The sequence below is a fragment of the Capricornis sumatraensis genome, chromosome X, assembly GCF_032405125.1.
Source record: "Capricornis sumatraensis isolate serow.1 chromosome X, serow.2, whole genome shotgun sequence".
Lineage (NCBI taxonomy): Eukaryota > Metazoa > Chordata > Mammalia > Artiodactyla > Bovidae > Capricornis > Capricornis sumatraensis.
This window is the reverse complement of record NC_091092.1, coordinates 41,547,691-41,570,364: the sequence shown is the minus strand read 5'-3', so window position 1 is coordinate 41,570,364 and position 22,674 is coordinate 41,547,691. Positions and strand designations below refer to the sequence as shown.

Sequence of the window (22,674 nt, the reverse complement as noted above, 5' to 3'; positions counted from 1 at the left end):
AGACGGACCTTTGTTGGCAAAGTAATGTCTCTGCTTTTGAATATGCTATCTAGGTTGATCATAACTTTCCTTCCAAGGAATAAGCGTCTTTTAATTTCATGGCTGCAGTCACCATCTGCAGTGATTTTGGAGCCCCCCAAAATAAAGTCTGACACTGTTTCCACTGTTTCCCCATCTATTTCCCATGAAGTGATGGGACCAGATGCCATGATCTTCGTTTTCTGAATGTTGAGCTTTAAGCCAACTTTTTCACTCTCCTCTTTCACTTTCATCAAGAGGCTCTTTAGTTCCTCTTCACTTTCTGCCATAAGGGTGGTGTCATCTGCATATCTGAGGTTATTGATATTTCTCCCGGCAATCTTGATTCCAGCTTGTGCTTCTTCCAGCCCAGCGTTTTTCATGATGTACTCTGCATATAAGTTAAATAAGCAGGGTGACAATATACAGCCTTCACATACTCCTTTTCCTATTTGGAACCAGTCTGTTGTTTCCTGTCCAGTTCTAACTGTTGCTTTCTGACCTGCATATAGGTTTTTCAAGAGGCAGGTCAGGTGGTCTGGTATTCCCATCTCTTTCAGAATTTTTCACAGTTCATTGTGATCCACACGGTCAAAGGCTTTGGCATAATCAATAAAGCAGAAATAGATGTTTTTCTGAGACTCTTGCTTTTTCCATGATCCAGCAGATGTTGGCAATTTGATCTCTGACCCTAGAGGGAGGGAAAAAAAGAACTAAATTCTTCACTTTGAGGATCCAGATAACAAAGGGAAAAATAGAAGTACAGTTTCACATGTATAATATCATATGTGAAACAAATCGCCAGTCCAGGTTCGATGCATGATACAGGATGCTTGGGGCTGGTGCACTGGGATGACCCAGAGGTATGGGATGGGGAGGGAGGTGGGAGGGGGGTTCAGGATGGGGAACACGTGTACACCCGTGGCGGATTCATGTTGATGTATGGCAAAACCAATATAATATATAGCCTCCAATTAAATAAATTTATATTAAAAAATTTTAAAAAGTGGGAACACATGTAAGAATTAAAGATTTTAAAATTAAAAAAAATAAAATATATCTCCAGTTGAAAAAAAATAAATTGCTTTAAAAAAAAAAGAAGTACAGTTTCATTAGCTAGAGGTTTGGGTGTAGTTCACCCTGGTGAATCATACATGATGATCAACATGAATACAAGCAGCTAAGTAGTTTTCATTAGGATCCAATTAGTAGGTGATTTGGTTGCTAAATGTGTTTGCTAATTCATTAACAATTAGGTAAATTAAATTTAATGGAAATGATTTAAATTTGAAAATAAAATGCTGTACATATTAATTTTCACTGTGTAGATTAAAATCCATTTGCTGCCTCCCCCATCCCCTTCCTCCCTCTTTCTCTTTTTAAATCGTACACAGCACACAGGCAATTAGAGCACACAGGGTAGTTTGTTTTTCTCATTTAAAGTATCTCTTTGCTCTGGAAATCAGTCCTCCAGTGGAGCATGTCTGTCTGTGTCTCTGGTTGAGTGTCAGCAACAAATGGTGCATTGCACATAATACTGATGGGGATTGTTGGTGCAAGTGAGAGCAGGAAAAGCCCTTTGCAATACTGGGAGGGATTCTGGAAGGTATTTTAGAATTTGAAGGGGCTTAAGGCTTGATTCCGCTGCTGATATTGAATTGCAGCATGACCAAATGATTAACAAACTTGTCTTTCTTGAAATATCTCAGGGCAGAGAGGTTCTCAAATGATTGCAAATTGGTTAATGACTTTAAAAAGCATGTTTCTTGCTGTAAACATGTAACTTTGCTGGGTTTTCCTGAACAGTTGGGTATGTTTAGGAGGTAGCAATATAGATCAAGATATACCGAACTAGAAAGGTTATGTTCCTTTTTTGTTAAATCTCAGAAAAAGCTCTTCAGTTCAGGATGAATTTGAAAACTGGTACCTTGATTTATTTTAAATAAGTTCATTTCAGCTTTACTATCAGTGATTATAAAAGTTGCAATGCATTTCCTGTTGTAACATTTTGTGTTGTTTTCATTGTCTTTCTGATTTTTTTCTGATCTTTGAATAGATCTCATTGACAACTTGCTGGAAAAACAACCAGTCTTTTCTCACAGGGGATCATATTATGTAATTTTTCCTTGTTATCAAATAGAAGACTGAATTATCAAAGCTAAACAGGTAGGCAAGGCAAACTTCAATGTGGATTGGTCTTTTCATTTTTAAATATTGTATTCAAATGGGATGGTTGTTATTGTGTGTATCTGAAAGCAGTAAGATGCTATAGGCCTTTGCTCTTTGGACTTCCCTGGTGCCTCAGTTGGAGAAGAGTCTGCCTGCAGTGTAGGAGACCCAGGTTTTATCCCTGGGTCGGGAAGATCCCCTGGAGAAGGAAATGGCAACCCACTCTAGTATCCTTGCCTGGAGAATTCCATGGACAGAGGAGCCTGGTGGGCTAAAGTCCATGGGTTGCAAAGAGTTGGACCTGACTGAGAGACTAACACTTTCACTTTTCACTTTCACTTTGATCTTTACTATGGAACAGCGTGAGGAGAATATGTGACCCAGTATGATTGGTGACTTGCCAGGGTAGGTTCACATTTCTGAGAAACTGGCTGTGGTTGTACAGTTAACATCAGTATTTTGCTTTCAACTCATGTTAATAGGTTGTTGAAAGTTCAAGTGAACATTGTTGAGGTTGAGTGAGTGAAAAAATATTTAATGGGATCTGTTAAGTATAAGAGGAGATCATTCATTGCTGGCTTCCATCAGGATATCTAATTTCTCCTTGAGGACCTGACCTGATTTTTTGTCATATGAGGGTCAGATTACTATTTACCTCAAAATCAGCTACTGTGCTCATAAAAGTTGTGTTTATTTTCTCTCTTGGATACGTGGCCATAAATATTGGGTTAGAAGCATCACTGAATTTTTGTCCTCCTTTTGCAGTGCCTTCTCTCAGTGAACTTGTCCTGTTTTCTTCCTTTTACATTCAGTTTTATGGGATCCTATAGAAAAATCTTCATCATATGAAATGGGTGATGACTTACCTTTTAAAAGAGTTTAAGCTATGAAAAAGGGGAGAATCTTGGAGTTAAGCAAGATAATTGGTTCAAAAAATAATGAGGATTCAAGTAAGGATTACATTCTTATTTTTTTTTTAATATAGATCTATTCATTGGATTGTCCTTATTGTTTCCATTCATTAACCTTGTCAAGTGATCATTTGACTGATAGACCTCTCAATATCACCAATTTTTGAATTTTCATTTAGATGTTACAGAGATAATTACTGAGTTGTTTGATTTTGCATTTGAAGCGTACTTTGTAGAAGCTTGCATTCTATATATAGATAGACTAAATTTTTAAAAAGCCGTAGATGGAAATCTGGGTAATTTTCTCATCCCTGAGGATGGATGAGGGGAAAGGGAGACAAAGCACTTAATCCTATGCAGATAGTTCACTGATGTCTCAGTTTTAAAATGTCTCCCTGGATGTACCATGGCCCTTTCTCTTTGAGGCTGATTCAGTCCAATAAAGCACAGTCGTCAGTGAACACATTTAAAAATTCTGTCATTTAATACCTCTAATTTCCATATTTGTCTTGTATACTCCCATTTTCCTATATTTTCCAAAATAAAATTCAAGTTTTGTATAGTTTTCTAGTATTGCTCTCTTATCTAGCAGTTTACAGGCTCTAAGTTTGTCTTCTGGACTAGAAGCCTTGCCAGTGATGAAAGAGAGAGAAATGTGCAGTATCCTCATTTGTCATAGTAAAGAGAGCACTTCTTCACTTGACTCCTGCAGTCATGTGGACACTTTCGCTGTGTATCTAACTGGACAGAGTAGTGGCATATACTTTCTCACCTTAGAAAACAAAAATGTTGTATAGCTAAAATAACTCTAAGGAGTTTTCAACAGCTTCTGACCCATGTTATCAGGTACCATATGTAGGATGAAAAGAAAAGCTAAGAAGCACATTTAAGGTGTGGAAAGTCAAGCAAGGCCACAGAAGGAACTTTCTCAATACAATTCTTTTCAGAAACACTTTTTTTTAAGTTGAATTATTTAATTTTTGTCTGTTGACAGTGAGGATTTGAAATTCCCTAGCAATAACGTGAAGTGAAGTCGCTCAGTCGTGTCCAACTCTTTGCGATCCCATGGACTGTAGTCTACCAGGCTTCTCTGCCCATGGGATTTTCCAGGCAAGAGTACTGGAGTGGGTTGCCATTTCCTCCTCTAGGGGATCTTCCTGACCCAAGGATCGAACCCAGGTCTCCTGCACTGCAGGCAGATACTTTACCCTCTGAGCCACCAGGGAAGCCCCTCTAACAATAATAATATGATCTTATTTTTGTAATGGGCTTCCCAGCTGGTGCTTGTGGTAAAGAACCTGCCTGCCAATTCAGGAGACAGTATGGCAAAAACCACTACGATATTGTAAAGTAATTAGCCTCCAATTAAAATACATTTTTAAAAAAAGAAAAAAAAAAAGAGATGTGGGTTTTATCCTTGGATGGGGAAGATCCCCTGGAGGAGGGCGTGTCAGCCTACTGCAATATTCTTGCCTGGAGAATTCCATGGACAGAGGAGCCTGACCGGCTACAGTCTATGGGGTCACAAAGAGTCCAACATGACTTAAGTAATGTATTATTCTTGTAATATTATCTTAGAGTTTACAAATATACTTTCACAAATATTTCATACCACCATCCAAAATAGCAGTAGACAGGCAATATTACTTAAAATTCTTTTTCAGATTATAAATACAATGCATGGTTTTTAAAGAAAATTTGAAAATGCTGAGTATAAAAAGACAATAAAAATCATTGATAATTCCTTCTAAAGATAACAATGAGTCAATAGCTCATGTTTTGGCTTATTTCACTCCAGTCTTTTTCCTTTGCAAATGTGTGTTTGTATTGTAATTTGCGTTAGGTTTTTTTTTTTTTTTTTTTAATGTACTGCTTTGAAACCCACTTTTCTGCTGTGTGTTTATTGTGAACGTGCTAGTTCATTAAGTATTCTTCTCAATACTGCAGCGTTTCCACTGTATGGATTTAGCACAATTTATTTGGACTTCATCATTTATTTCGATTGTTTCTGACTTTTTCAACAAGAATTCATGCTGTGATTAACATTCTGGTACATAAATATTTGGGTGCATTTCTAGTTATTTTATCGGGATAAAATCTTGAAATTTCAGGATTCCTGAGTTTAAAAAAACATGTATGAAGTTATAAAATTCTTTGATGTATTTTCCAAGTTACACTTTGAAAAGTTGTTTCCGTTTAGTCCCATCCGCAGTGTGTAAGGAAAGAGCAATTGATATTATCCCAAAAGCTCGGGTCTAGAGAGACTCAAGACTTGCCCAGGGTCATATGACTAATATCACTTGTCCTTTGGTTTTCTGGCAGTTCTACAGTCTTTCACTCCACCACTGCTGTCGTGAAGTTAGTGACAGATCTATAGCGATTTAACTGTGCAATTTTTGAAGGGAAACCTCATGCAGCCATGGCTTTAAAATAAATTTAGTTCTGTTATTATTTACAAACTCTAGTGTGTTTGGAATATGATAAATAATGAGAACTAAATATGAACGCATGGGTCACTTCTCAAAGGCATTCTTTTATCTTTGCAATTTGTTTTCTGACTTACACCTAAAATGTCCACTACAGAGGTTATGCTTAACTGAGAAATGGTAGCCTAACGTGATTTTGTTGTTCTGTTTTTGGTCACAAAGAGGTGGTTTAAAGTACTATTCTTTATTAAGTAACAGTTTTTCCAGTTCAGCATCAAGACATTGAAAAGATTACTTCTGTCAGGATTAAATCTTCTCTCAAACCATAATAAGTAACCCTTAACATCTACAAAATGAAATGAAACTTTTGTTGACTCTCGTTTTTGGAAAAAGGAAAAAAAAAAAACCCACATAATTTTTATGTGTTTTTTATGTCAGGCCTTCAGAATGAGATGGAATATAGCAATTAAAGCTGGTTTCCTTAATTGGAATAGAACCAAACCAAATGTGGGAAGTAAAACATGCCTCTGCTCCACCACCACCAAAACAAAAACAAAACAATACTGCCCAAAGGAAAAACCACATCGGTAGCCTTTACTTCTTTCCCATAGCATACACTCAATCCTTAGAACAGCTCAGCACCATGGCTGTTTGAGGATGGCCCATTCACAATTTCTAGGTCACCGGGGAGCCATATTTGGACTCTGATGAAGGCCTTTTGCTCTTTGTCTTAGGGAATCAATGTGATGATATTGTTTTACTTCTGGATTCCAAGGTATTGGAATAGATAAATGGGACATAAACTGGAACTAAAACATTCAAATTCTGAAAGCTGGGGTAAGGCTTTATCTTGTTTAAGGCCATGTTCTCTTTGGTATCACCTTGCCCTAGGGGCCCTGTGTAAGTGTTTAATAGGCACCATTGCTTCTGGAGTTAGTAGTATGTTGTTGGAAGTCTTCTCTTTGTATCATGATATGCCTTTGAGGGGAAAAAGTTTTCCAGGTGTTAATAGGGTCTGTATTCTGTTTTAGGCCTTGTCATTATTATTTCAAATCATATTATCTTAATTAAATAGGAATCTATGTAATATGAATTTTGTTATGTATGTTTGACAAAAATAAAGATGCCTGGGAATGGTGGTCATGTTACACTAATTGCCTAAAATGTGTTTATGTTCCTTACTTCAGTTGTTTTGTGTTGGTTGAACAGCTTTCCAGGTAGATGGCAAATCTCAATGGCTTTAGTAATAAGGATCTAAGTAGCCTATTAATATTTCTGAATGTAGCAGTTCTTCAGTGTTTCGGGAAATAGACTGTTTTTTCCAGCTTTATTGAGACATAATTGATATATTGTCTGAGTGTAAGGTGAACAGTGTATAATGGTTTGATATATGTATGTATCATGAAATGATTATCATAATAACATTAGTTAACACATTCCTTACCTCACATAGTTATATTATGTGTGTGTATGTGCATGTGGTGAGAACTTTTGTTAGAATTAATTAATTTATTTGTCATGAACCCCATGGACAGAGGAGCCTGGTGGGCTACAGTCCATGTGGTCACGAAAGAGTCACTCATGACTGAGCAAACAAACACACAAAAATCTCCAGGTCTTAGTTGCGGCACATGAAATCTTTAGTTGTGGCATGTGGGGTCTAGTTTCCTGACCAGGGATTGAACCCAGGCCCTCTGCATCAGGAGTGCAGAGTCTTAGCCTCTGGACCACCAGGGAAGTACTGTGGGGAGAAGTTTTAAGACTTACTCTCTTTGCAACTTTCAAATAAATAACACAGGATTGTTAACTATGGTCACCATGTTGTATATTACACCCCCAGAACTTTGAGTCATGTTGTTACTCTTTCAGCATCTTCACCCAAGGAAATGACAATTTCTCATCAAGGTGTTTACACTGAATTCAGATAGTGATAGTAGTGGAGGTCTCTGTTGCTTAACTGTTATCAGACAACAAGAACTATATTTTGAATATGTGCATCTTCTGATGTTAGATTCTCAAGATGTCCATGTTACAGTAAGCATCTTGAGACAGATATCAGTTGACAGGTTCAGTCAATCTGCAAGTATTTATTGAGCATCTACCAAGTGCCAAGTACTGTGCTAGATACTGTGAGGGTGGTATGTCAGATGCAATTTCTACTTTTAAGTGGGGGTTTATATTCTAGTTAACAAAGAGGTCATGCACATACTACCCCTTTTTGAGCTAAGCCTGAATGATGGAGAGGCTATTGATGAAAGGATATGAGAGACTGTGATATGTATTGTATATATAATGGCTTGACCAAAATCTTGGAGCCAGGAAAAATGAGCCTTGTGGGTGCCAAAGTAACTATTTGGGCTGGAATAAAAGGTTCCTTAAAGGGAATACTGTAGTGAAAGAGAAAGTTGAAAAGGCAGGCAAGGGACCGAACACCCTCATTTTCATTTCCCAGCTGTTTTCTAGGGCTATATGCCTAGAGCTCAATAAATATGAATAAATTTTTAAAAACTTGTCTAGTTTAAAGCAACACCCAAGGAACAATATCTTGAGTTAATCTGTACAACATGTGGCATTGTAAAATAACCCTTCAGGGTGTCCTACTTTAAACAGCCCCCTTTTTAGTTTCTGCATATATCATGTGGGCCACCCAATGAGACCAGTTGGAAATGAAAGACTTGGATTAGAAAATTTGCCAGAGTGGTTAACATCTCTTTGGATCAAGCTGAGCAGCTGTGTGATTTCAAACTCACTACTTTCTAGTTAAATGATGTAGTATGTATTCCTGGATGTTTGAAAGGAAAAGTTGTTGATCAAATGATCTCATATGTGAGCCCTTCATATGAGACATTCCACTAGCCAGAGGATGGCTCAGAGTCTGTCCTTGACATAGTATCTGTTTTTTTTTTTTTTTTAATTCTGTCTTGGCCAGTGCCTTCATCTGACATATTATTTTAAAAGCAAGACCCTAGAAGTTTACCTTTGAAGTCAATATTCTAAGGCAAATTTTCTGATGCATTTAATTAATGGCAGTGAACCAGAAGTATGAGCAATTACAAATGGCAGATGATGAATAACTCATTTATATGAGACTTAGAAAGTCTGTTTATATTTACATTTGACTATGGGTGAGTCTGTTTTTGAAATTCACTTTCAAACTAAATAATGAAGTCTTACTATAAAGGTCTGACTTGAGCTGCTGAGAGGCTGGCCTAATTTCCTGCAACTGCTTCATGCTGGCTAAAGAACAAAAACATCGCCTGTTGTCCAACATATTACTTACATTGCATCATTCTCAGTCTAACTGATATGACTACCTGAAAAATTTTACTCTGTGGCTTACAGCTATTTCCTCTTTGTTTGTCCTCAACAAATATGGAAGAGAAACACAATCAGAGGACTTGAAAAGTAAGATAGTTGTGTATAGGGAACTGTAGGGAAAGAAATATAGGCATAAAATGGAAGGATTAAGATTCAACAACATAAGCAAATCTTTATAATTTTATTTATTTACTTTTGGCTGTGCTGCTCTGAGTCTTCATTGCTCTGTGGGCTTTTGTCCAGTTGTAGTGAGCAGGGGCTACTCCCTAGGTGTGGCGTGAGGGCTTCCCATAGTGGTGGTTTCTCTTGTTGTACAGCACAATCTCTAGGGTATGTAGGCTTCAGTAGTTGCGGCATGTGGACTTGTAGTTGTGGTAAATGGGCTTAGTTTATTGGTGGCATGTAGGGTCTTCCTCGGAGAAGGCACTGGCACCCCACTCCAGTACTCTTGCCTGGAAAATCCCATGGGCGGAGGAGCCTGGTGGGCTGCAGTCCATGAGGTCGCTAAGAGTTGGACACGACTGAGTGACTTCACTTTGACTTTTTACTTTCATGCACTGGAGAAGGAAATGGCAACTGACTCCAGTGTTCTTGCCTGGAGAATCCCAGGGACGGGGGAGCCTGGTGGACTGCCATCTATGGGGTCGCACAGAGTCGGACACGACTGAAGTGACTTAGCAGCAGCAGCAGCAGCAGCAGCAGCAGGGTCTTCCTGGACCAGGGTTTGAACCTGTGTCTCCCTCATTGGCAAGAGCAGGAGATGAGCCCCCAGGGAAGCCAAACAAATCTTTAAAAGATTGTATGAGATAAAGGAGTTGCAGCAAAACTAAGATAACATGACATTTAATGCTCAAGTAGTTATTGGTCAAACCAAACAGGAAAAAAGTTTCTCTGAGATTAAAAATAAATAGGATGGTTTATGCATTCCCAAAATGCAATTGCAAAAGATTAGGGGCTATAGAACATGGAATAGAAGGATTAGAACAGTATTCTAGAAAAACAATTGAGGATAATCATGTTCCTTAATAAGAAGGAAATGTTCATAAAAATGTCATTGTGATTTAATGATTTTTTTGGAGTACAAATAAGATCCCTAGTAAACCTTGGGAATGCTTCTTTGGTATCATAATTAGAACTGGATCATTTCTGCACTTTCAAGGAGTCTGCTTCTGAAGATCAGGTTCTATTTTGAAATTATGCTCATTCAGTAAACCATTGTGGATTTAAATCTTATGAATGTGTCTTACTCAATTTTGGGGAAACTGTAGTTTCAGCCATTAGCTCCTCTTGGTTTGAATAATGTAATGTGTTCTCTATGTTTAAATTGGCTCCTTCCCACCATCACCCATTTTAATCTGTTTTAAGCTTAGCTTTGTTTACTTTTGAAAGTCTTCTTTATCTCTGCTGTATTAGGATTTGGCGAATAAGTTCACTTCACCTCATCAATATCCATTATTATTTGACAGACTGATTATATCCTTTCTTAGCCTCAATCTGTTTTGACTGAAGTGCCTGAGGTCTGTAATCTGCCTTCCTATAGCACCCCCTGAAGATATCAGCTAAATTTCTCAAGCTTTATTCTGCCTTGTCACCAGGGAGCCCAGAATAGTATGTTGCAACCCAGGTGAAAAAGCATCTTGCTTATACCCCTGGCGCCATTTTGTTCATTTTAATACTTTGTGGATGGTTTACATCTCAGCAACAGTCTTTGGATTTTTGAGGGGAGAGCATATACAATAGGCCTAGCTAGTTGGTTGGTGTACCTGAGAACCTGCAGAGTTGTCTGTGATATTTGTTAAATGGCAAAAGAATGCCAAAGGATAGTATTTATGCCTGGCATCATTTTAAAATTCATTAGCCTTGCATTTTACTTTTGTAGTAAACTTCTGGGATGGCAGCCTGCCAGGGCCTATTAACTAAAGTTTAGAAGACTGCATGGTTGAGGTTCCAGCCGTCTGTTGCTTGTACAATTCCTGCCAGTTAGATGACTGTGACTAGGGCTACTTTATGAGGGTATAAAAACTTCTTAGCAAATTCAGCTTTTTATTATGTACTGCACAATTCCTATTTCAGGAAGACAGTCTATACCAGGAAATATAAGGGAAAGGAAAGACTTTTAAGTGCTCTCTCTGGGTGCCTTTTAAACATTTTAGCTACTTTGGCAGTTGGCACTGAGTTGAGGGGGGGAGTAGTCTTTTAAAAGGATGATTTTTACATCTGTGATTTGGGGACACAAAGTGAGGTGAATGCCCTAGCCATCAGCCAGTTAGGTCAGGCAATTTTCTTCCAACATTGATGCTGTTCCTACCCAAGATTTCCTTATCAATAGTTAAACCCATACAGCAAAATGGAACTGAAGGGAAAAGAGAGACAGACTTTGCAGCCAGTAGGCAAATGATTAGTTGAAGTAGCCAGGCTCACAGAAGTTGTAAACACTTAGAAACTCCGTCTGTATCTTCCTTTCTTCCTCTCTTCTCATCTCTGTTTCCCTCCATCCCCATCCCTCTCAAGGTCCCATCAAAAGCCCAGAGCAATACAGGAACAAAGAAAAGACAGTTGGGAGGAAGCAGAAATCATTCTAGTCTTCTCCTCTCTCCAACCTCCACGTCAGCACTGGTTGTTGTAGGAATAGTTTTGAGCTCCAGAGGACCATGAATTAAATAAACAAAACCAGGAATGTGTCGTTTACTGATGACATGAGATGTTTTAGTGTGATCAAGATACCCGCAGAGGCAGTTACCCTACACAGCTAGTTCTTTTTCTGTAAGAAGCTACATTTGCATCCTTTACCATCCCCTGGCATTTATGTCCCAAGGAGAATGTCTGACCCTCAGAGGAAAAAAAATGAGGTTCAGGGGTACTTGAGACAGAAAATTGCACTTCTTCTTTCTGTCATGTTTCTTCAGTCTTTGGAGAAGAGATTGTGTGATGTGCCTGGAGACAGTTAAGATAAAAGGTAACCTGTTATCATCTTCCAGTTCTTTGGGTAGTAAATGGGGTTGAAACCATTTAAGGGACAGCATCTTGTTTGGCATCCTGTTGCTCCCTTTGGAAGGGACTAAATATGCCGGCCCCCTTTTCACTGTTGTGTGGTTATCTTTCTCTGAGATAGCATGTTTCTACCTAAAGTGTACCATACAGTTGCACTACTTGAGGATAGTGGACTGCCACGTTATATCACCTAACCACTTCTTCCATCCTCCTTTATATGTGGTTAAAAGTGTGTGTTCTCTCACATGAAACTTTTTATTCAAGGCTTTTATGTGTTTAAAAGAAAATTCTTCTGGGGTTGCCAGTTCTTGGTGATGGTTGTTAATAGTTGCTTGGCATCATCTGTAGGAAAATGATGGCGTATCAAACAAAGATTTATTGTTCACCTGCTGTGTGAGCCGTGCTGTGTAAAGCGCTGAGCACAGTGTCCCTTGCATTGCACAGATGATGAAGATCTTAACTTGGGAAGTAGCAGTGGAGATAGAGAAAAGCTGGAGATGGGTGTGAGAAATACTGAGGAAAAGGGAACTGGTTAAGACTTGATGAGTGGATGGATAGGGATGAGTGAGAGGAACGAAAGAAAGGTTTTTTACTTTCAGAGCTATTAGTAACTGGGAACTAGCATGCCTGGAGTAGAAATGGGGAGATCTGTTGAAGCAGTAAGGATTGAGTGGCAGTCACTCCAGGAGAGAAGATGATAACCTTAGTAATGTGTTAAGACAGAGAGGCAAGGCATCATAGGAACTCAGAATGTCTTCTGTTTAATATCTTCAATTTTATCTGGTAAAAAGGAATGTTATTTGCTAGAAGTGAAGAGGATAGGATTGGGTTTGGGACTTGGGAAACTTGGAAAGAGTAGAAAATGGGAAAGATTTAGATTGGCTGTCCTGGAAAATGCCAGGTAATCTGCAAGATATCAATAAAAGGCTTGCTTAACATCAACCAGGGCTTAGCTAAAGTTAAGGTTTAATTTGAATGTATGCCATCAACATGGCAAAATTTCAAGATTATCTGGAGAAAGTCATGAAATTAAGAAGAGAAGCAGTGAAAGTAAATGATTTGGGAGTTGGCAAACTGATGATGGTCACACAGTCATGATTTGGGGGGGACTACCAAGAGCACTGGATATTTGGAAAAGAAAAGTGATCACTTAAATCATACTTTTTCCAACCATGCATTCCTTTTGAAATGAATGAATTTAATTGTCCTTCCAAATGTTGCTTGGGAAAAAGAGGATCCCCTCCACTCCCTAACTTACTGCTGTTAGAGTGGTGATTGATACATCATCACTAAAAGAAAAAAAAAAATCAAAGTTGAATTTCCATGTGTGAGAATTCATTGAAGTCGTATGAAATGTAAAATGGTGATTTTTGTAATTGCCCAGGACTCTTAGAATGAAAAAAACAGTCCCTCTCCTTCCCCACCCTTTGGAAAGTTCGTGTTTCTATTCTGAGCTCATTATTAAAGCAGACTGGGCCATTCACGCTTGAAATGTGTTTGTGTTGCCATGGTTTGTGTCAGTATTCTTCCCATCATTTGTACAGTTGCTTGTGTTTGGTGAACCCCAACAGGTGTGACTTAATGTAGAATGTAAAGAAGGATGCATGAAAACATCTGTTAGTGCTAGATTCTATGTGCATTTCAAATGAAGTTATAATTGTGACATTTACAATTACTCACACAAGTTAAATTTGCAAGGCATTCCTTCTAAGTCATTAGTTTTTCCTAGGCACCATGCATCTGATCTGACTATTCTTGCACCGAAGCTGTTAAATCTAGCTCGTATTTTCGGAGATGTAGAGGACTGTCATGTTTCCTTCCAGAGACACCCAGTTTGCTACCATTACATTTTCTCTTCAAGTTTTAAGTGTGTGAAAGAAAAGGATGGTAACGGGCAAAGAAAGGGTCATGCTGAATACCGGAAGAAGCCTTGAGCTCAGTGAAAGGAGCTAGGGAAATCAGGCCTAATCCCATCTCCATTCCACTTAGGATCTGTGATAGTTGTTTCTGGAGGCTTTTTAGGTTTCTTAGAACTTCTCTGTGTGTGTTATTAAACCTTGTCTGTTCCCCTATAGTTATTAGCTGTAAAACCCTTTACAAAACCTCAAAAGGGTTTCTGGGCTTAAGTAGATACAGATGGGGAAACTATATAGCTGTGTTCTGCTTGGCAGTGAGCCCAAGAGAAAACCTGAGTCAAAGAATAAGTGCTGGCAGCAGAGGAGGGGCCGGGGGGGGGGGAGCCAACACCAAGGGCCTATTGAAACGAAGCTGAATGAAGGACGATGCAGAGGGCTCCAAGAGAGGGTGCCCTTTTCAAATGGCTCCTTCTTATGAGGTCCTCTCTTTTTCCTCCAGCTGGAATTCATCTTCCATTGCTCTAGACTTCATGTGTATCCCTTTAAAGCAGCAGTCCCCAACCTTTTTGCACCAGGGACCAGTTTCATGGAAGACAATTTTTCCACCAACCGGGGTTGGGGGATGGTTTGGGGATGATTCAAGCACATTATATTTATTGTATACTTTATTTCTATTATTATTACATCAGCTCCACCTCAGATCATCAGGCATTAGATCCTGGAGGTTGGGGGCCCCTGCCTTAAAGGGATCTGTTATTTAGTATCTTGCATTTGTTATTGTTATTATTTTGTACTTTAACAGCTATTTATAAACATGTCTTATCTTCCCAATTAGACCCTGAGCTCCTTGAGGGAGCTCTTTGTCTCTCCCACGGCGTCTGCTCCAGTGACTTGCCCATAGTGACTATTTAATAAAGTTTGACTGATTGACCAAGGGAATGTGTGCTACAGTATGCCATTTCCCCCATAGATTCTGTCAGTATTTTTTGAACGTTGCCACTATGGGAATAAAGGGGATTTTCAAGATGGAGGCCTGGCCTCCAGGACATGCCTAGCTAGGTAGGAAGACCAGGGACTATTCTGCCTGTGATTCCTTGGGCTTCATTCAGTTCTGTGCTTGCGGTAACTTGTTCAGGTGTTTTTTTCATTTCCCCAGTTGCAGTTTTAGCTAATGTTCCCTTTGCTCTGAACACTATTATCAATTCTCCTTCTGCCGTTTATTTTCTGGGCCTGGGAACCTAATAATTCACCATCTGATTCAGTGAAGACTCATTGCCAAACGTGCCAGTGACAGTAACAAACTCCTTCCTGGGAGTTAGTCATTTCAAGTCACAAGGGAATCTTAGCGTAAATGATATTATTCAGGCACTAAATGCCTAGCCTAGAAGCCTGAGAGAGAATGATGGCTTCTTTCCTTAGTAGTTTCAACCCTAGAGGAGCCACTTCCATCTCTTATTTACCTAGTCCCTTTTCTAGTTCTGATGATTGACTCAAGAGTTTTGGGGGCTTGATCTCTAAAAAAACATGGAAGTTCTTTGAAAATGACTTTTGTTTTATTGAAGAACGTTGAAATAGCACGTTAGTCAGGACTTTTTTTTTTTTTAATCGGGGAAATTCCATTTCCTGTATTTGCTAAGAATATTATGAATGAGTTAACATGTTACTGTAGGTTAAGATAATCTAGAAATGTATCTGGAAAATCTATTTCAATTACCTTCTGGGTGCTTTTAGTGAAAACAATAAATTTCAAAGAATTAGGAGAGTCATAAAAATAAGTGTTCTGAGGGGATGATGTCTCGTTTTTCACCTTCAAAATTAAACATGCTCTGTGGAATTATGCACTGCCAGGGTCACTGCCTTGCTTGTGGGTATTAATAGCTGCCATAGGTAACTTCTGAAGGAGGTGAAGGAAACATTTCCCATAACACAGAGATTAAAGCATGCAATTTACTGAAAATCTCCTAAATAAATAGCGACCTAATGCTGGATTGTGCATTAAAAGGAATGCTGCTTCATATTTACAATTTGCATATGGATACCCTGTTGAAACTTGCATTTGCATATATAAGGTATTGATTTTGGTTAATGGAACATGAGGTCATTTCTCTTTAGTTTCTTTCAATTTAAGTATCATTTTCTTTCTCTTATTGCTCAGAGAGAGGAAGGCATAAAAATAGCTTCAGATGATTGTGTCTGGAAATACTACACATATTCGTCTGTTTTTATTTCAATTTTTCATATTTAAATTGTCTGTATTCGTTAGTAATCTCTGTAGCTGGCCACTTCTTAAAACTAGAAATTTGCATGACAAGTAATATTTACTTTACCGAGCTACATCAAGTGGATCTAAAATGCCCTCAGACATCCCCGTAGCATTGTCTCCTAAAACCAGTAAGGCCCAGCATCTCTGGCCCATGTGAAGTGGCTTGGTTGAGTTTTTTTGCTGTACAATTCAGTAAATTGCCTGGCCGTCCTAATTGTGCTGAAGATTTAATGTCAAAATGGTGCCAGGGCTTAATTAGCTTTGGGCTTCAGGTTTTTGTAACTATTATGTTGGTTGCTTACCAATTATCACATTAGAAAAGATGAAAAAGGTACTCCATTTTACTGAGACAACAGAATCAGCTGATTTACATCTGCCTATACATTTTCAAGTAAGCAAACTTTATATAGGTTTTTGTTGCAGCAACCAAAACCCAAACTGATTTTTCCTTCCATGAGTGCTTTTTCCTGTGTAAAATATTTCTTGTTCTTTCTTCCCTCCTGCTTGATTCAATAACACACGCAGCTCATTATAGAGTAGGCATGGAGGGGATTGCTTGTGACTTTCCAACATGAAATGACAGCATCGATATGCAACTATTTTGTGAAAAAGTGCAAAAGGATTTTGAAACATACCATCTGTAATACTGTAACCTCGATTACACTGTTTTGTTGGCTTATATGTAGAAAAAATGAGAATGACTCTTATTGCTTCTCAGTACCAAAATCACCCAGTGTAATGTTACCTCTTTAGAATTTATGGTTTCCATGATAGGTTTGAATTTTTAACTTATACAGGGAGAAAACATTAATATTAAAATATCATTTCATTTTGTGGGGGATATAAATAAAAAGACATCCCACAGATAGCTGTAATTGAATTTTATTGAAAGAAGAGAACTTATAAATAGAGCAACAGCTGGACATGTTAAATTAAAAAACAGAAAACAATACAACATTTAAAGTACTTATGTCTAAGAGTAAGTTTATTGTGCCCGTATCACATTTTCAGTTCAAGAAGACCAAGGACATCCTTTTCCCATTGGCAAGTTATAATCTGTGTAAAACACCATGTATGTTTCCATAGGCTATATAAATGCAGGGACATTCAGAATGAAAGAAGACCCCAAATCAACACTAGTTATTTTAGTTTCATTTCATTCACAGTTTGAGAGTTGTGTTTCACACTCATATTTGAGTAAGAAACTTCCTGGCTTCATGAATAAAAATGTTCAACAAAAAAGTTAAATCAAATGTTTGGAAATAGCAACACATTTCTCCATAAATTTTCACCAAAAGTTTAGAATTGTATTCCCAAGAAGAAATATTTTTAAATTGGGCAACTTAGCCCATCTGTCAGTTACACTGGGCAACTTAGCCCATCTGTCAGTTACACTTGGGTTCAGAGGAGACAAGGCTGCTGGAGATGTGAGTGTTGCCTGTTCACAGAGATTAGGGATGGGGCTGAACAGCGATGAGAGCCAGGTGGAAATGAGAGGCGATGGGAGTTGCAGCTGTTTGTATCTACCCACCATCATGCGATGCCAACAGCTGGAGAACAAATTTGGTATGAATTCCCAGGAGCTACTGTCGGTTAATGCGAGCCTTCCAGGAACACATACCAAATGATAGCCTACTTTCCTAATTCTATTATGGGAAATTTCTTCAGAGTCAATCCCTGTGAAATGGGATCAGGAAAGGTTTTAGCCAAAACCATGAAGTGAGTGCAATTTGGGTTTTCTGCCCTTTAACCTTTTCTTCAACTTTCATCCCTTCTTCTCCTTTCCCCTCCTAAGATGTCCAGTATTTGATGCCTTTAAAATACTACCCCAACTGTCCTTAGCCTTCCCATCCCAAAACCAGCACCCTGCTGCACTTTTTCTAGAAAATAGCCCTGTGATCAAGGTTTTGAATCTATTGCCCTATGCCGTTCTCGGTCTACTTAAAGTTAGCTGGGTATTCCTCTTCTTCCAGACACTGTCTGTGGGAAGGAAAATGTGTCAGTAATCAGAGATTCTTAATGTGTTATCTCTCTCAGGAATGTTTTCATGTTAACTAGGGGTGTGTGTCTGTGTGGCAATACTGGTCAGTGACTGCACAGTGCCCTTAATAAAGAGCGATGTAACATAAATGATAGCATTTATTAGTTGTGTGGCCTTCTCAGCACTCTTCAAATTCCATCACTTGGGTGACCCCTTCTCTGCCTGCTAACACTATCCTGGAGTAGGAGATGTTTGCATCCATTCATTTACTGCCTGCCAGAAATACAATTTAAAATTATTCCTGTGGCCCAGTGGAACCAAGAAGAAACTTACAAGATTATCTAAATGTTCATTCTTACTTAGAGTGAGAGAGGGATAACATCATTCTTCAACATTCTCTTACTATGCTTAAGATATTTTTTCCTTAGAGTATTGGTCAAACTATTGGAATCCAGATTTATGGCTATTCTATTGACAAGGGGTTATTGCACAAATGTTTTACTTGCTGTTCCTAGGGGCTTATCAAAAATAATTGACTGGATGTCATTTTCTATTTGAGACCAATTACTATTGACCCGGCTTTGCTTATTGTTTTCATTAGTGTCTAATAAAGAGTGAAAATGTTGCTGAATGTTCTTAGAATTGACATGAGAAGAGCAGTGTTAAGAAGTGAGCAGGTATCTCTTATGCTTTCCTAGTGCTGCTAAACAGAGCCCATATTCAGTGCCAGGAGACTGCGTGAACAAAAGCATCTCCAGTATGTGAAAGTCAAAACTGCCCAAGCCATGTTTTGGGATAACTGGGAGTGGAGGTAGCAGTGGGGAAATATAGTAGGCTGATATATGCAATTGTGTGGGTTATGCTCGGCATATAAACATCATGGTCCATGTGCAAGGCACCCTCTAGAGGTGTGCAAGTCACAGCCATATGTGGAAGCCTGGGAGGCACTAGGATAGCTTTTGTCGCTTCTGTGATTAATATTGTCTAGAAGTGAGAAGGCTATAATGTATGAATTGGCACCTTATAAAGGCATGAGTTGCCTGTTTTACTTTTGTTAAATGGCCTGTTGGTGGACATTAACTATATCTTGATACATCCTTGTGCTGTCATCTCGGGATGATTGTTATTTTCTACAGTGGGAAGAGTCTGGCAAGTGATATTTGGGCATATGCTGATTAGACAGGAAACTAGATGTGACTTATTAAATATGTTCTATTCTTCATAGGTAGAGTGGAAAGTAAACCCTCTCACTTAGTGAGTGGCAAAGAAATGCCCCTTTCCCCAAAATACTAAGACTATAGCCAATAAAGAGAAAATGCAAGTTTATATTCACATGTACGACTAATTTATTTATGAGTTTGGTTTAAGTAGCTGAAAACTACTCTTATATAAATTGGGGCTTTCTCCCTTCAGTTTCTTTAAGCATCTCCAAATATATTTAGTATCATCCATGATCCAGTCCCCATTTAAACTAGTACAGAAGACATACTTTTAGCTTATCCAACTTTGGGGTTGTTAATCTTATGGAAACAAGAACTCAAAGTTGAAGCTTTACATAGTAGCTGGCTAGGTTTCAGTTCTTAGGATCCAAATTTCAGATATGCCCAAGTAGGTTTCATTCTTGGATTTAAATCAAATGATCCCAGTCATAGATACTGTTTTTGAGGGCCCAAACGAAATGCAGATTAGTCACTTACTATGATGAAATTATCTATAAATAAAAATTTAAGGCCCTGCAGTTTTATGCTTATTATTTATATAGTTGCCTCCTCCCAACTGGGTTAAAATGAATATTCCAATCAACATTTTTTCTTCCAGTTTTACTGAGATATAATTGACATTCTATACTATATATATTTAAGGTGTACAGCATAATGATTTGACTTACAGACATCATGAAATGATGTCCACGATAAGTTTAGTGAATATCCATCATCTCATATAGATACAAAATTAAAAAAAATTTTTTTTTCTTGTGATAATCAAATATGAAGTCATGTGACAAACAAGACCCCTTTCTTTTCTTTCCTGTTGAGATAGTATACATATAAGCATGCTATCAGAATTCAGTTTTTGGAAGTATCTCATCCCTTCTAAGCCATTCTTCCTCTTTTGGTTATTATTTGCCAATAATATTTGCTGATTTACACCAACTATTCTTATGAACTCTTTGGATTTACTCTCTTGACAACTTTCATATATAACATACAGCAGTATTAATCACATTGTAAATTACATCCTTCAGTTCAGTTCAGTTCAGTCGCTCAGTCGTGTCCGACTCTTTGCGACCCCATGAATCGCAGCACGCCAGGCCTCCCTGTCCATCACCAACTCCCAGAGTTCACTCAGACTCACGTCCATTGAGTCAGTGATGCCATCCAGCCATCTCATCCTCGGTCGTCCCCTTCTCCTTCTATCCCTCCCAGCATCAGAGTCTTTTCCAATGAGTCAACTCTTCGCATGAGGTGGCCAAAGTACTGGAGTTTCAGCTTTAGCATCATTCCTTCCACAGAAATCCTGAAGGGCTGATCTCCTTCAGAATGGACTGGTTGGATCTCCTTGCAGTCCAAGGGACTCTCAAGAGTCTTCTCCAACACCACACTTCAAAAGCATCAATTCTTTGGCGCTCAGCTTTTATAGCTGGGATATTGTGCCTTTTCACCACCATCTTCCAATTCATCCTCCCTTTACCTCTCAAAGCTGGTAACCACAGATCTCATCTCTTTTTTTCTGAGTTTGTTTTTTCAAAGTATCATTGACCTACAACAAAAACTATGTTCGTTTCTGTTACAGAACATAGTGATTCTGTGTTCATTGCATCACTATTTACAATAGCCAAGATATGGAAGCAACCTAAGTGCTCATCAGTAGATGAATGGATAAAGGAAATGTGGTATACAGATTCAATGCAAAAAGAATGAAATCTTGCCATTGTGACAACCTAGATGGACCTAGAGAGTATTATGCTAAAAATGAAATAAGTCAAAGGAAGACACATACATGATTTTACTTATATGTGGAATCCAAAAACCAAAACAAATGAACAAACGTAACAAAACATAGATACAAAGACAAATAGGTGGTTGCCAGAAGGGTGGGATGCAGGGAGGAGAAGTAGAGAAATAGATGAGGGAGATTAAGAGGCACAAACTTCCAGTTGCAAATTAAATGAATCACGAGTATGAAATGTACAGCGTGGAGAATATAGTTGATAATGAAGTAGTATCTTTGCATGGTGACATATCGTAGACTTATCATGGTGATCATTTTGAAATGTATAGAAGTATCCAAGTAACTTTTTAAAAAGATTTACTATGTGTACTAGAATATGAAGCTTAAGAGGCTCTCAATGTTTGGTCCATGGGACCCTCTACAGTTCGTAGTTAATATCTCGTGCGTGTGTGCTAAGTCACTTCAGTCATGTCCGACTCTTGAACTGTAGCCTGCCAGGTTCCTCTGTCCATGTAATTCTCCAGGCAAGAATATTTGAGTGGATAGCTATTCCCTTCTCCAAGGGATCTTCCCCACCCAGCGACTGAACCTGCGTTCCATTGGCAGGCGGGTTCTTTACCACTAGCGCCGCCTGGGAAGCCCAGTTAACAGCGCATCTATTGTCAAATCAACTCGAGTTAGAATTCTGGATTTACTCGATCCTAGATGGTCAACTCTGAAACAGTCCATCTTTCTCAGGCCTTTCCTCATTTCTAGAATAGGAATAAGGATAGACCTTTCTTCCTTGGAATGTTTTCAGGATTAAATAGGACAATATCCATAAAGCACTTAGTGCAGAGCCTAGTATTTATTAATCACTCATTAAGTGCTGCTGCTGCTGCTAAGTCACTTCAGTCGTGTCCGCTTCTGTAGTTTTCACAATGGTCTGAGTGTCATTTATCAGGTGATCTCCCCCCGTTAGGCTGTGAATTTTTCCAGGAAAGGACTATGTCTACCCGATGGTCCTTTGTATTCCCAACGCCTAACCCAGTGACTATTACAAAGCAAGCCCTCTGAGTCTCAGTTTCTGAGTCTAGACAAAAGCGGGATAAGAATGGTGCTTACTGTCAATTATTCACTAGGATAACATATAGATGAAAGTCTCAGTGATTTACACATATATATCAATACTAGGAATTTACTTCCCTTTTTAAATATTTTTTTAATGTGGACCTTTTTTTTTAAAGCCTTTACTGAATTTGTTACAATATTGCTTCTGTTTTATGTTTTGGTTTTTTGGCCATGAAGCATGTGGGACCTTAGCTCAGAGATTGAACCCACACCCCCTGCATTGGAAGGCAAAGAGTTAACCACTGGACCACCAGGGAAGTCCCTACTTCTCCTTTTTAATTCAGAGGATTGCCAAGGGTCCAGTGAGATAATGCCATTATCGCTTTGCAAACTCAAAATCTTGACATAGAGGGTCTCTGTAAATCTGTTGAAATTTTATTTTTGTCAGGAACCTGGGACCTGCACAGACATGCAATGTCTCTTTCCCAAGCCTCAGACCTTGTTTTCTAAAGTCAGTCGTCATGATCGGAAGAACCCAGAGATGGCCTCCCCTTCATCTCCACCCCCACACACCCAAACCGGGTCCTGGGGTCCCTGGCAGAGCACAGTTCCTCGACAATAGCTTTCTTCACCAGGTGCACGTCTTGGCATCCTGAGGGACACATTGAGCCAGGGGCTTCCAGTCTGCAATCATTGTTCTCTGGGAACCCCGTGCTAAGGCTCCAATAGCTCTGCTTTC

The 22,674-nt window shown here is 38.8% G+C and overlaps 1 protein-coding gene and 1 non-coding gene across 4 annotated transcripts in view; one reads left to right on the top strand and one right to left on the bottom strand.

Annotated features, from left to right (window-relative positions):
- The window catches only part of GPC3 (glypican 3), a 458,636-nt gene that overhangs the window by 100,339 nt on the left and 335,623 nt on the right, over nucleotides 1-22,674 (top strand). The gene's annotated exons all lie outside the window — the stretch shown is intronic.
- On the bottom strand, nucleotides 7,189-7,261 carry TRNAR-CCU (transfer RNA arginine (anticodon CCU)). Its single transcript has one exon. It is a non-coding gene; the product is annotated as a tRNA-Arg (tRNA).